Below are 15,000 nucleotides of genomic sequence, written 5' to 3' on the forward strand. Positions count from 1 at the left end.
ACATGGAGACGATACTGCGTGTGTTAAAATTAAAAACATCTATCACACAGTCCCGGTGGTTTATTCTGAAGTGCCACAAGGGGGAGCTGTGTTTTTCAGGACCTCGTGATTTATAACCATATTTTATAATAATATTTAACTTAATATTTCACATATTAAACTTCATATTTAACAAACAAAGTGATTTGTAATAATGGTTTGCACTTCCAGGCCACCGTACACCTGCATCAAACTTCATAGAGAAAGAAAACACAGGCCCTTTGGCAATACTCAAGTATGCAAGGATGTACTTGAGAAGTACGCCTGGAGTACACAAGTACACAAGTACACAAGTCTGATTCTTCAGTTAGAACAGCAGCTACTTCAGCTACTTCCTTGTTCTACTGTTTGAATGGCGGGTGGCTTAAGCCTCATTAGCGCCACCTACAGTGTTGATAAATGAACATATGAAATACTTTTAATAAATGCAGATATATAGTTATTATTTTCACATTTTAAATATTTAACTTTATTTATTAATTTATTTATATAAAATATACAGAACCATGTGGAAAATAGATATATTACAGCATTGTAGAGTAGTGTGTGTGTGTGTGTATATATTTATGTACGTATTATATTTAAATATAGATACAATGACCGTGCGACTTTAATATAAATCTAAAATTCAAAGTTAAAATAAATAAAATATTAATAATATACAAACTTCCAAACTGTCAGGTCAGAACAAAATACCACGTCTATGGATCACACCAAGCATGTAATGACAGAGACGTCATGATGTCATCAGGACAGGCCGAGGTAACGCTGCTCTGCGCCGGGCGTCTGCAGAGGGCCAAGTACAGGCAAGTACAAACAAGTACGGGCAAGTACAGGCAAGTACAAACAAGTACGGGCAAGTACAAACAAGTACGGGCAAGTACAGGCAAGTACAAACAAGTACGGGCAAGTACAGGCAAGTACAAACAAGTACGGGCAAGTACAAACAAGTACGGGCAAGTACAGGCAAGTACAAACAAGTACGGGCAAGTACAGGCAAGTACAAACAAGTACGGGCAAGTACAGGCAAGTACAAACAAGTACGGGCAAGTACAGGCAAGTACAAACAAGTACGGGCAAGTACAGGCAAGTACAAACAAGTACGGGCAAGTACAAACAAGTACGGGCAAGTACGAACAAGTACGGGCAAGTACAGGCAAGTACAAACAAGTACGGGCAAGTACAGGCAAGTACAAACAAGTATAGGCAAGTACAGGCAAGTACAAACAAGTACAGGCAAGTACGGACAAGTACAAACAAGTACAAACAAGTACGGACAAGTACAAACAAGTACAAACAAGTACGGGCAAGTACAGGCAAGTACAAACAAGTACAGGCAAGTACGGACAAGTATAGGCAAGTACGGACACGTACGGGCAAGTACGAACAAGTATAGGCAAGTACGGACAAGTACAAACAAGTACAAACAAGTACGGACAAGTACAAACAAGTACAAACAAGTACGGACAAGTACAAACAAGTACGGACAAGTACAAACAAGTACAAACAAGTACGGGCAAGTACGGACAAGTACGGACAAGTACGGACAAGTACGGACAAGTACAAACAAGTACAAACAAGTACGGACAAGTACAAACAAGTACAAACAAGTACGGGCAAGTACAGGCAAGTACAAACAAGTACAGGCAAGTACGGACAAGTATAGGCAAGTACGGACAAGTACAAACAAGTACAAACAAGTACGGACAAGTACAAACAAGTACAAACAAGTACGGACAAGTACAAACAAGTACGGACAAGTACAAACAAGTACAAACAAGTACGGGCAAGTACGGACAAGTACGGACAAGTACGGACAAGTACGGACAAGTACAAACAAGTACAAACAAGTACGGACAAGTACAAACAAGTACAAACATGTACGGGCAAGTACAGGCAAGTACAAACATGTACGGGCAAGTACAAACAAGTACAAACAAGTACGGACAAGTACAAACAAGTACGGACAAGTACAAACAAGTACAAACAAGTACGGGCAAGTACGGGCTAGTACGGACAAGTACGGACAAGTATGGACAAGTACGGACACGTACGGGCAAGTACGGACTAGTATGGATATTGAGAAACGGCCTCAGACTGAAGATCTCGACAAATAACATGAACATGGAAGAAGAGGAGGAGGAGGAGGAGGAGGAGGAGGAGAAGAAGAGATTCATTGTTTTTTGTCCTCCTGATAGTCGACACTGACGTCAGAGTCAGAACAGTTACTGTATCAGAGCTCCATCAAACATCTGTGCAGCGTTAGCTCGTCTCTGTCCCTCTGTGTGTGTGTGTGTGTGTGTGTTTTCCTGGTCAGTGTAAAGTTATAGTCTGATGTCGACCAGATTAAGACAATAATCTGAATAAGAGAATCATTGAGGATTATCTGGACTAACATCTTCAGATTAATAATAATATGAAGCTCAGTTTGTCGTGTGTTGTATAATCATGGTGAAAACAATGAGAGGTTCACAGCAGTGGGACATGATTCCATCTGTACAATATTACACAAAAATCCTCCCGAAGGCTTCAACAGCACAAACACACTTTGTGTTTTTACCTGAAGGACAAACGTGTTACACAACAGTTGGCGCATGTTCCACTTCCTCTTCCACGCACGTCTATTGTCAGTGTGACGAATCCACCATCCGACCTCAGCACAAGAGAAGTGAGAGAATCAAGCGCTCCTTCTCTGCTCTCACCAGTGTTTATATGTTTGTGTGGAACTACACTGAACACATGATATAGACCACTCACTCACTCACTCACTCACTCACTCACACACACACACACACACACACACACACACACACACACACACACTCATTCTCCCACACCAAAGCCCACAGAGAAAATCAGTGATTTTAACATCACACACACACACACACACACAAGTTGTTGATCCACTGCTGCCTCCATCACTGAGTTCAAATGTCTTCGTTCAGATTGACGTCAGTGACACAAAGTGACCACATGAGGCAGCAGAGGACCAGCAACTCCTGTGTGTGTGATGTTAAAATCACACACACAGTCTCTCTCTCTCTCTCTCTCTCTCTCTGTATATACATGTGTGAGGTCAGGTTGAGTCACTCTCTCTCTTTCTCTCCCACACACAGTTGATTCCTCTGCCAGAGGCTGTGGATTTCCCATCATCCCTCACTCCTGATTCTCCTCAACAAGCGACTACAACAATGACTACAACAAGCGACTACAACAGACTACAACAATGACAACAAACGGCTACAACAGACTACAACAATGACAACAAACGGCTACAACAGACTACAAAAATTACAACAAGCGACCATAACAGACTACAACAATGACAACAAGCAACTACGACTACAACAAGCGACTACAACAGACTACAAAAATGACAACAAGCGACCCCAACAGACTACAGCAATGACAACAAGCGACTACAACAATGACAATAAGCGACTACAAAAATGACAACAAGCGACTACAACAGACTACAACAAGCGACTACACAGACTACAAAAATGACAAGCGACTACAACAGACTACAAAAATTACAACAAGCGACTACAACAGACTACAACAATGACAACAAGCGATTACAACAGACTACAAAAATGACAACAACTGACTACGACCGACAACAAGCGACACCTGAGGTTCAGGTGTAAAGAACTGATTCACATTCTGTGAAAATTCGTCGTTAGAAGAGAAAAAAAAAAGGGCTACTCACTGCACTTCCGCAGAGGGGAGGGACCTCACTGGATGGGGAGGGGATTTTCCAGCCAGAAGCTCCACCCCCTCCTCTGGTCACTGCTCGTCCTCCTCGATCTCTTGCTGTGTCTCTCTCTCTCCTCTGTAGTGGGCGATCCACAGGCCAGCGGCACTCTGGGTAATCTCCGGTGTGATCTGAAAGCAGACAAGGACCCCAGTGAGTGTGTGTGTGTGTGTGTGTGTGTGTGTCTGGTTTGAACCCTTAAAAAAAACCAAAAAAAATAAAACACTGCACTACTACAACTTGGCCCAAAAAACAAGGCAGTTGTTACCGTGGCAACATGTGCCAACACAGAGGAAGCAACACAGAGACAGACAAACAGACAGATCTTCACCTCCTCTGCTCTCTGATTGGTTCAACACCAGAGCCAATCAGAGAAGAGCCTGTGACGTTGTTCTGAAAACTGACCAGCGACGCCGCGGTCACGTGACTCAAACGTCCTGTGATGTGATTGGTCGCTGACAGACGAGTAAAGAACACGACAACGAACAGCACGGCGGCGTTTGACGTCCACGAACAACCTGAACGTCGCCACCTGACGATGTGGGAGTCCGAGATCAAGTCTGAGATCAAGTTTGAGATTAAGATTGGGATTGAGTTACGATTTGAGATCTGGGTTTGAGTTTAAGTTTAAATTTGGATTTGGGGTTGAGGTTTAGATTCAGGTTAAATTTGACACTGGGTTTAGGATTAAGATTGGGTTTGAGTGTGGGATTAGCGAGGGTTAAATCACATCACAACAATGAGATTATTTTTGAAAAAGTTAGATTTGGACTTGGGTTTGAGTTAGGTTTAAGGTCTATATATGTAAATACACAGATATATACACGTATATATATATAAAACATATAGTATTATAATAGTGTATAACTATGTCAATGATTTCCTCTGTGTCTGTGTGTGTCACTGTGTGTGTATGATTAAATATAAAATTACAAACGTAATTTATTAGTAAGTAGTTTTAATTCTGGGATTATGCATGGAAACTTCAGGATTAAACCAGAGAACGTAGATTATTTGTTCAAAACCAGAATCAACGTTTTCAACGTGAAAAAGACCCAGGAAATGAAAGGGTCGATGAAAGTCGTTAATCTTGTCGCAGAAATGGCGTTCACGCTGCGACGCTGCAAGGTTTTCATCATCGCCGCGGACGACAGCGTAATCTGACTCGTCAACAGAGCGAATAACGGGGCAGAACAAAGAGACGGCGAGTGTGTGTGTGTGTGTGTGTGTGTGTGTGTGTGTGTGTGTGTGTGTGGGCTGTACCTGCTGAGGAAAAGCAATAAAAGACACAAGAGCTGTGACTGAGGTAGAAACACAGATATACAAGAGAGAGACATCTAATAATGAAAGACTCACACACACACACACACACACACACACACTCAAGAAACAATGCAGCGATCACACACATGTGTGATCGCTGCATTGTTTCTTGAGTCCTTAACAAAAATCTCACACTGTCCTAAAAACTGAAGTTTGTAAAGCACTCACTCTCCCACACACACACACACACACACACACACACACACACACACACACACCAAAGCTCACAGAGAAAACCAGTGATTTTAGCTGCTGCTCCTCTGCTGCCTCGTGTGGTCACTTTGTGTCACTGAGGTCAATCTGAACGATTTTAAATGCCAAATTTTTACAAAATCAGACATTTGAACTTAGTGATGGAGGCAGCAGTGAGTGTGTGTGTGTGAGTGAGAGAGTGAGTATGTGTGTGTCACGTGATCATGTGACGTAGATGTTTATTAGATAAGTCTCTTTAGCTATAATCTGTTTCGTCGTGTTCTTGCCGTTTATGTGTCAGCATTTCATGTCGAACAAAAACAACAAACCCCTGAACTAATCTTGTTAAATCTACATTCCCACAGTGTCTCAGTGCAGATTATACACCGCGAGACACATGACACACACACAGTGATGAATTTATTGAATCTATTAAAGATTATCATCGTGTGTGTGTGCGTGTGTGAATGTCTCGGCCCTGCAGCTCAGAGATGACTTTAAAAAGCTTCTCCACCCAGGATTTAAATACACACAATAATCCCAGAGCAAACTGTGCCACACACACACACACACACACACACACACACAAACACACACACACACACACACACACTTGAACTGGTTCTACTGTGGTTAACTCTAAGTCTGTGGTGAGTTCAAACTCCAGCTCCGGTTCATTAGCGTGTCAACAAACAGCCTCTAATAAGGTCGTGAACATGTAAACAGGTTCACGTCTGCCTGCTGCTGCCAATCAGAGCCGAGCCAGGCCGTCGGCGACCAATCAGAGCCGAGCCAGGCCATCGGCGACCAATCAGAGGCCAGAGCAGGATAGCTGAGGCAGAGCAGCTGCTCAGTGCTTTTCCTGCTGGTCAGGAGGAGTGAGGACAACTCTCTCCCTCCTCCTCCTCCTCCTCCTCCTCCTCCATCATCCTCCAGACTGACATCGATAACTCAGTGTCGCGGCGCAGACGAGCGACACTTTGCGTCACCGTGGTTACGACGTAAGGAAAAGCATGGTCGCAGGAGAGTTTTAAATGTGTTTAACTGCAGTAAACTGAGATTAACATGTGGTGAAGTTTGTGTCAAACAAATAAATAATAATAATGATAATAACAATAAAGATAAAGATGATGCATTTTTAAAACATCAAAGGTCGTCTGATCAGGCAGAGTTAATCAATCACAGAGCGATAAAACCATAAACACAAGTTAATAAATGTTTGCTGTCACCATGGCGACGTCCACGTGAAAAAACGTTTTTTTATTTCATTTTCAAATCACAAAAAAATTACAAATTACAATTACGCAAAATGTGTAAAAAAACATTTACTACGAAAAAACACAACTTCTGCGTTTAAGGGGGCGGAGCTTTGACCAAAGGTGACATTCAGTGAGTCACATGATGACAATTTTACCGCAGAAACGTGAACGTGGTTTACAGCGAGAGCAGCGCCCTCTGGTGGATCTTTGAAATACATCAGGACGACTTTATTTACAAATATTAATGATTTTCATCAGACGACCATTTAAGGTTTGATTGTCTCAAGGTTTTGACTCCTCCTCCTCCTGATCACACATTGTTGGAACTGTACTTTTTTTTGCAGATTTCTTTCCCTTTTCCCTTTTCAACAGTTTCCTCCTCCTGTCTCCTCCTGTCTCCTCCTGTCTCCTCCTGTCTCCTCCTCTCTCCTCCTGTCTCCTCCTCCTCTGTGCCAGGCAGGAAAGTTAAAACAGCTGTTGATGCTGAGCTCTTCTCCATGAACCACGGAATTATGCAAGCAGGAAATTCAAATAAGATGCAGATGAGCCGGAGGAGCCGGTCTCAAAGCAAATACCAGAGATTAGAAGAGGAGAGGAGGAGAGGAGGAGAGGAGGAGAGGAGGAGTGAACAAGTCTGACAACTTCCAGACTTTTCAAAAATCCCACTGACGGAGCTGTTTAAAGACAACATGTCAACATGTTTTCACTCATCAACACGTTTGTCATGAGACATTAATGAGCTCACATGAAACATGAGTGTGTGAGCGGCGGAGCTGTTCTACTGTGAGCGCCCCCTGCTGCTGAGAATCAGCCTAAAACAAACTCACAGGAGCGGCTGCTGTCTTTAAATTTAAAGACTTTAGAACTTAGTGATGGAGGCAGCAGTGTGTGTGTGTGTGTGTGTGTGTGTGTGTGTGAGGGAGTGTGTGAGGGAGTGTGCGTGTGTGTGGGGGAGGGAGTGTGCGTGTGTGTGAGGGAGTGTGCGTGAGTGTGGGGGAGTGTGCGTGTGTGTGCGTGAGGGAGTGTGCGTGTGTGTGAGGGAGTGTGTGTGCGTGAGTGTGAGGGAGTGTGCGTGTGTGTGAGGGAGTGTGTGTGCGTGAGTGTGAGGGAGTGTGCGTGTGTGTGAGGGAGTGTGTGTGCGTGAGTGTGAGGGAGTGTGCGTGTGTGTGAGGGAGTGTGTGTGCGTGAGTGTGAGGGAGTGTGCGTGTGTGTGAGGGAGTGTGCATGTGTGTGCGTGAGTGTGTGAGGGAGTGTGCGTGAGTGTGTGAGGGAGTGTGCGTGTGTGTGTGCGTGAGTGTGCGTGTGTGTGAGGGAGTGTGCGTGAGTGTGAGGGAGTGTGTGTGTGTGTGAGGGAGTGTGTGTGTGTGTGTGTGAGGGAGTGTGCGTGTGTGTGAGGGAGTGTGCGTGTGTGTGAGGGAGTGTGCGTGTGTGTGTGAGGGAGTGTGCGTGTGTGTGAGGGAGTGTGCGTGTGTGTGTGAGGGAGTGTGCGTGTGTGTGAGGGAGTGTGTGCGTGTGAGTGAGTGAGTGAGTGAGTGTGGGTTTGTGCCACGCCTCTTTTATGGTGGTGATAACGTGAGTGACAGCTTCAACTTAGCGGCTAACGAGAGCTAATGTGGAGCAACGTCCACGAGCTATGGAATAATGATCCTGTTACACACACACACACACACACACACACACACACACACACACACAGAGAGAGGAGAGCAGCAGCCAATGACAGCAGAGTATCTGTGGTCAGCCTACAGCGCTCAGCCAATCACGGAGCTCCGCCTTCCTTGTTTTGTGTTGTTGGCTCAGACTCAGAGACACATTCCTGCTCGACTCCTGGGCAGGCGGCTGAGTTCAAGAGGTGAAGCAGGGAACTGTGGGAAAATAAGGAGGGGGTGTGTGGGTGGGGGGGTGAGGAGGGGCGGGGGGTGTGTGGTTGGGGGGGTGAGGAGGGGCGGGGGGTGTGTGTTGAGCTGGCAGCAGCAGCACCAACATGAGAGTTTGGAGCAGCAGAGAGGAGTTTGTTCTTCTTATTTAAAAAGGGTCAGTTCCAAGTTTTACCCCTCCATCATCATCATCATCATCATCATCATCATCATCACGCTCAGTGACAACATGGCTGCTAAAAACAACAACTACAACAACTGTGAGACACACTCTCCCCACACACACTCATCACTAAATTCAAACGTCTGATTTTAGTGGAATCAGCTTTTAAAGTCGTTCCTTCAGATTTCTGTCAGTGACACAAAGTGACCACACGAGGCAGCAGAGGAGCAGCAGCTCCAGAGTGTTTTGCCTCCATTCTCTGTGAACTCATACAAACACACTTCATAAAAACGTCAACATGAACGTAGAAGAAACAGATGAAACGTTGGAGCTTTTACTGATTTTGACTTCAGAGCAGGCGTTTGTTTCTGGTTCAAATCTGAGAACAAGTGTCGTCTGAAGGTCACGACACAGCTGAAGTGAACGAGAAGAAGAAATAAGAAACATCGTCATGAGCGAGTGAAGGAAGACGAGGATGTGACGACGAGCAGACGAGTGTCTGTGCTGCTCTGACTCCAGAGGTCAGAGGTCAGAGGTCAGAGGACGGAGGAAGAAACACTCCCGCATGGCTAATGTTAGCTTAGCACTAATACAGTGGGGAGTAAATGAATGTCACGACGTCCTGACCCGACATCAGCCGAAAAACGAGTGGGATTATATGGGATTATATGGGATTATATGGGAATACCTCTATCATGGATAATCAAGGAGAGAACTTTCTCCAAGAGATTCAGACAGAAAAAGAGATAAAGGAGCGGCTCACTGACGGTCACCACACGCCTGCACCTGTCCGACTGGTTCAGTCTGGTTACGTACTCCTGCTGATTTTTATCACTTTGGCAAAACACCAAACACTCAGTGAACGATCAGAGGAAAAACAGCAGCAGTAACAGCAGCAGTAACAACAGCTGTTGTTACTGCTGCTGTTACTGCTGCTTTTATTACTGCTGCTGCTGCTGTTACTGTTGTTACTGCTGCTGTTACTGCTGCTGTTACTGCTGCTTTTATTACTGCTGCTGCTGCTGTTACTGTTGTTACTGCTGCTGTTACTGCTGCTGTTACTGCTTTTGTTACTGCTGCTGTTACTGCTGTTGTTACTGCTGCTGTTACTGCTGCTGTTACTGCTGTTGTTACTGCTGCTGTTACTGCTGTTGTTACTGCTTTTGTTACTGCTGTTGTTACTGCTTTTGTTACTGCTGTTGTTACTGCTGCTGTTACTGCTGCTGTTACTGCTGTTGTTACTGCTGCTGTTACTGCTGCTGTTACTGCTGTTGTTACTGCTGCTGTTACTGCTGTTGTTACTGCTGTTACTGCTGCTTTTGTTACTGCTGCTGCTGTTACTGCTGCTGCTGCTGCTGCTGCGACCAGAGGAGAAAAAGTTGCCTTCCTGTCACGGTGATGAGTCAGGCAGAGAAGTGGCAGGATGGTGTAAGGCTGCATGCCTCTGTGCTGCCAAAGCCAACGCCTAAAAATAGTCCCGGCGGTTCACACCTTGTCTGCACCTTCACCAAAACGTGGAATTTTCTGCCACATTAAAAAGTAAAAAGGAGGATTATAACGAGCTGGAGTTTGGCTGTGTGTGTGTGTGTGTGTGTGTGTGTGTGTGTTTGCTCGCTCCGGGTTTACACCTCGTCATGTTCACACACACACACACACACGCTTTAATGAAGCTGTTACAGAACAAAAACACGTCAGTGAGAAACACACAGTGGTAACAACGTGTCACTTCAAAATAAAAAAATCTGACGGCACTTTTTTGTTTAAAGTCAAACTTTCGGGGTTTTTTTCTCACTCCATTTTAATGTCAGACGATAACGTTTCACGACGCAATTATCCCGATAAAAAGCACGAGAGGACTTTAATATTATCGAGTTCACGTAGAGCGAGGATTCTGCCCTGAAGATTGTTGAAGATTTAAATAACAAAAACTGCTGAAACTAAGACTAATATATGATAACTGCAATTGAGAGTGAATTGTGTGTTTATTTATAATATTTCTACTTTCTTGTCCTCCGTAAAGAAGAGGAAACCAAAGTTATTTTCATATCATTTATCATTTAACCATTTTATTTTATTATATATATATATTATTTTAAAAAAACAAGAAAGAAAACTAATAAAATAATTCCGATTGGACGTCTCTAACCCTTATTGTAAGTCGCTTTGGATAAAAGCGTCTGCTAAATGACATGTAATGTAATGTAATGTAATGAATGTTTACTTTTTTAAATCATCATTTCTTGTTTTTTCCCTTTCTGTGACTTTTGCAGGGGGCGGAGCCGTGAGCACGTGTGGGGGTGTGTCACCTGTCACCTGTTTGATGATGGACAGCTGCTACTGTGTCACGTGACTTTGTGTAACGACGTGTCTAGAGCTGCAACTAACGCTCATTTTCATAATCGATTGATCTGTCGATTATTCTCTCGATTCATCGATTAATCGTTTCAGCTCTAGACGTGTCAGAGATTAGAGAACGCGCTCATGACTCGTCACCTTTATCAATGTTTCACCTCCAAACCCTAACCCACAGCTTTGTGAAAGAGTGGAAGAACCCAGCCCACTACTGACTTTCTCACCTAAATCAAAGTTTTGATAAATATTAGGTTTTTTAAACAATCGCAGTTTAACTTTTCACTACTTTGTGTTGAGATTTTATAATGAGTGTGTATTGCGTCGCTAGAGTGGCACATGAAACTGACAAAAACCTCTAAACAAACTCTTCTCCTGCCCACAGTTTCTAATAGAGAAGTTCCGATTCCGATACTTGTGCTGTGGGTATCGGCCGATACAGAGTACCGATACCGATACCAGTGTGTGATAAAAAAATATATCATACTACGCCTGCATGACTGTGATATGATTGTCATTGGCTCAGGTTAAACCCTCTGTAAAACATGAACAAATACAGCAAATGGACACCATTTATTTTGACTCTGGTCCAAACACCGCGGCACTGGCAGAGCTTCATGTTTCCATGACGACTGACCGGGAAAGGAAGCGCGTGACATCATTTTTACTCGACTCCAGATTGTTAAAATGAGTCTCTGAAGTTACGTTAAACTTTAAAAACAGAGGCATACATACACAGGACACAGGTACGCTGGTTAGCTGTAGCGCTGCTCTTTACGTTTAATAAACGGCCGCTCCAGTTTGACTGTAGGCGCGCTAACGGAGCTAGTGCAGCTAACAACGCTAACGGAGCTAACTGGTAAATACTGCCAAACCGCCGACATGATGAGCTAACGTTAGCTCCTTGTCTACAGGTGTCAGGTTATCAGTTCTTCTTCACGCCTCTAAAACAGCGCAACTGTTTCAAGAGCGGCGAAGAAGAACCGCGCCAGAGCTAACGGAGCTCTAATAAAGTGCGTGGTATCGGATCGGTGCATGGACTCCAGTACTCGCCGATACCGTTGTTACGATTACGATTCCGATACTGGTATCGGAATCGTAACAACTCTAGTTTCTAACCCACACAGACACGTTGCTGTCTCACTTTCATATGCTGTCTCACTTTCATATGACTTGTAGTTTTTCTTAAAATCACCTAAAAGCACAGAGAGTTCTGCTCAAACCTCTCACTCACTCCCATGTTAAAACGTTTAAAAATGAAGACGAGGGTGATTTTAAAAGTGTCGTTTCTCTGTCAGTTCTCAGCCGTTTGTCACAGATGTAAATGTGGGAGTGGCTTAAAGCCTCCTGACGCTCACACACCAAACATTTACTCTCTGACATCAACCGTTCTGGAAATATGAGGTGGGAGGGGCTTGTGAGTCAGTCTCTCTCTTTTATAGGTCGATTCCACAAAAATACCATTTTGTCTAAATACTTCAGGTTTTAAAAGGTTCAATCCACACAAATCAGCAGCAAGAAGCAGACACCATCAAGTTTATTATTATCATTATTATCATATATATATATATATATATATATATATATATATATATATATATATATATATACATACATATATATATATAAATATGTACACATGGTTGTTACTCTTGTTAGCGTCGCGGTACAAAATGTACACAATGGACATAGCGCTGGATCTTTGGCAAACATGGCAAACATGCAAACACACACACACCCGCATGCATACGCACGCACACACAGGCAAACACACACACACACACACGCACGCACACATGCATGCATGCATGCGTGCGCACGTACACACACACAAACATGCAAACACACCCACACGCTTACACACGCACACATGCATACACACGCACACACCCACACATGCATACACACACGCACACACACACCCACACATGCACACATGCATACACACGCACACACGAATGCATACACATACAAACATGCATGCATACACACGCACACACACGCAAACATGCATGCATACACACGCGCACACACGCAAACATGCATGCATACACACGCACACACACGCAAACACACGCAAACACACACACATGCATGCATACACACGCACACACACGCAAACATGCATGCATACACACGCACACATGCATGCATACACACACAAACATGCATGCATACACACGCGCACACACACGCAAACATGCATGCATACACACGCACACACACGCAAACACACACACCCACACACGCATACACGCGCAAACATGCAAACACACACACACATGCATGCATACGCACACACACAAATGCACACAAACGCACACAAACACAAGAGAAAACACCAGTGTGTGTGTGTGTGTATGGGCTGTGAAAGACGATGATGATGAAGGAGGAGACGAGCTTTGTAACACGATTCAAATTAACGATCACAACATGTGTGGGGGGGGCAAGGAGGAGGGGTGTACAGCCAATCAGAGGAGGAGGGGGTGGGGTTTACCTGATGAACCCGACGGTGCTGCTGGTCACTCATGTGTTGAGTAATTGAGAAACACACACTGCAGGCGTTAATGAGAAAATAAGCATTCTTTCCTTTTCCTCTGTTCATGAATAAAACACACACACACACACACACACACACAATGATTGACAGCATGAAACAAACACCGTTTTTTACCTTAATTAAAAAAATGACAGTTTTCACAGTCGTCAAATATTTAGATTGTTTTTACATCGTTATTTTATTTCACTATGTCACTAAAAAGTGACGATTATTAAGTGTGTCACTAACTCATGGATGTGATGTCAGCGCTCAGGTGTGTGTGTGTGTGTGTGTAAATATAATGAGAGTGTAGGCGTTAAGTTACACAGAGACGTGTGTTTACCTTTTATTATCACACCTCAGACGTTTAATAATGTAATGAAAAGCTAAATCAGTTTCATTTCATTTGTCCTGTGTAAACTTTTATTTATTTTAACACTTACTGTTAACCAAACAACCAATAAATATAAAAAAATGCATTTTTTCTGACAAAATCTAACCCCCACCCCCTGCTGCTGTGATTAATCACCAACTCTATTACTAAAGAAATCACCAACTATTTTGATAATGGATTCAAATTGGTTTGTGTGAGAGGTGAACGTCGCAGACTTAAACTGATGTGGATTGTATTATATACTCTCACACACACACACACACACACACACACACACACACACACACACACACACACTGCTGCCTCCATCACTAAGTCACTTTTGTCACTTTGGCTTTTTAAATTCTTCATTCCAATTCATTTTAATGACACAAAGTGACCACACGAGGCAGCCAAAATCACAGATTTTCTCTACGGACTTTGGTGTGTGAGAGTGAGTGGTTTACAAACGTCTGTTTCCTGTTGGAAAAGTCTGTCTAATAGTGAGATAAAGACGTTCTTAAAAAGATATCGTAGACTTTTACCGCGTTGGCCAAGTCTCAGCGACGCGCCGGTCACTCGTGCAGCGGCGCGCCGGTCACTCGTGCAGCGGCGCTGTCCCTTTAAACGAGAGTCACGTGACGTGAGGGAATCACAGGAGGGCAGGTTACAGTCAGGCTCACATTAGCAGGTGTGTAAACTGTGTTGGCTCTGAGAAATCAGCCGAGGCTCGGGGTTTGGCGGCTGAACCTCCTCCTCTTTTCTATACTGCCCGGTGACAGCGTTGACATCCTCCTCCTCCTCCTCCTCCTCCTCTTCCTCTTCGTGGCTGCACCACATGGCTCCAGTTCAAAGTGTGTCAGATTGTTTTATTCTCTCTTTAATATTATTTCATCAGTTCTGGTTCATAATCACTTCTCTTTCCCCATTGACCGACTTTCTTTTTTTTCTTGGTCTCATATTTTACTGCCATTGTGTCGCTGTCATGTCAGGCTTTTTAATCCTATGATATGGAAGCAGGGATCAGTCAGTCATCCTGCCAAATCTCTCTCTCTCTCTCTGACTGACTCACTCACTCACTCACTCACTCTCTGGCTGCTATGTATTTGTCACAAACGCCAACACACAC

General features: G+C 43.9%; 1 protein-coding gene across 1 annotated transcript in view; it reads right to left on the reverse strand.

Annotated features, from left to right (window-relative positions):
* LOC131447500 (zinc fingers and homeoboxes protein 2-like) overlaps positions 1 to 15,000 on the reverse strand; it is a 43,314-nt gene that overhangs the window by 25,428 nt on the left and 2,886 nt on the right. The window contains exon 2 of the mRNA XM_058619314.1: positions 3,752 to 3,927. The gene's annotated coding sequence lies outside the window, so the exon portion shown is untranslated. The remainder of the gene's footprint in view (positions 1 to 3,751; positions 3,928 to 15,000) is intronic.

The sequence above is a fragment of the Solea solea genome, chromosome 20 (genome assembly GCF_958295425.1).
Source record: "Solea solea chromosome 20, fSolSol10.1, whole genome shotgun sequence".
Taxonomy (NCBI): Eukaryota; Metazoa; Chordata; class Actinopteri; order Pleuronectiformes; family Soleidae; genus Solea; species Solea solea.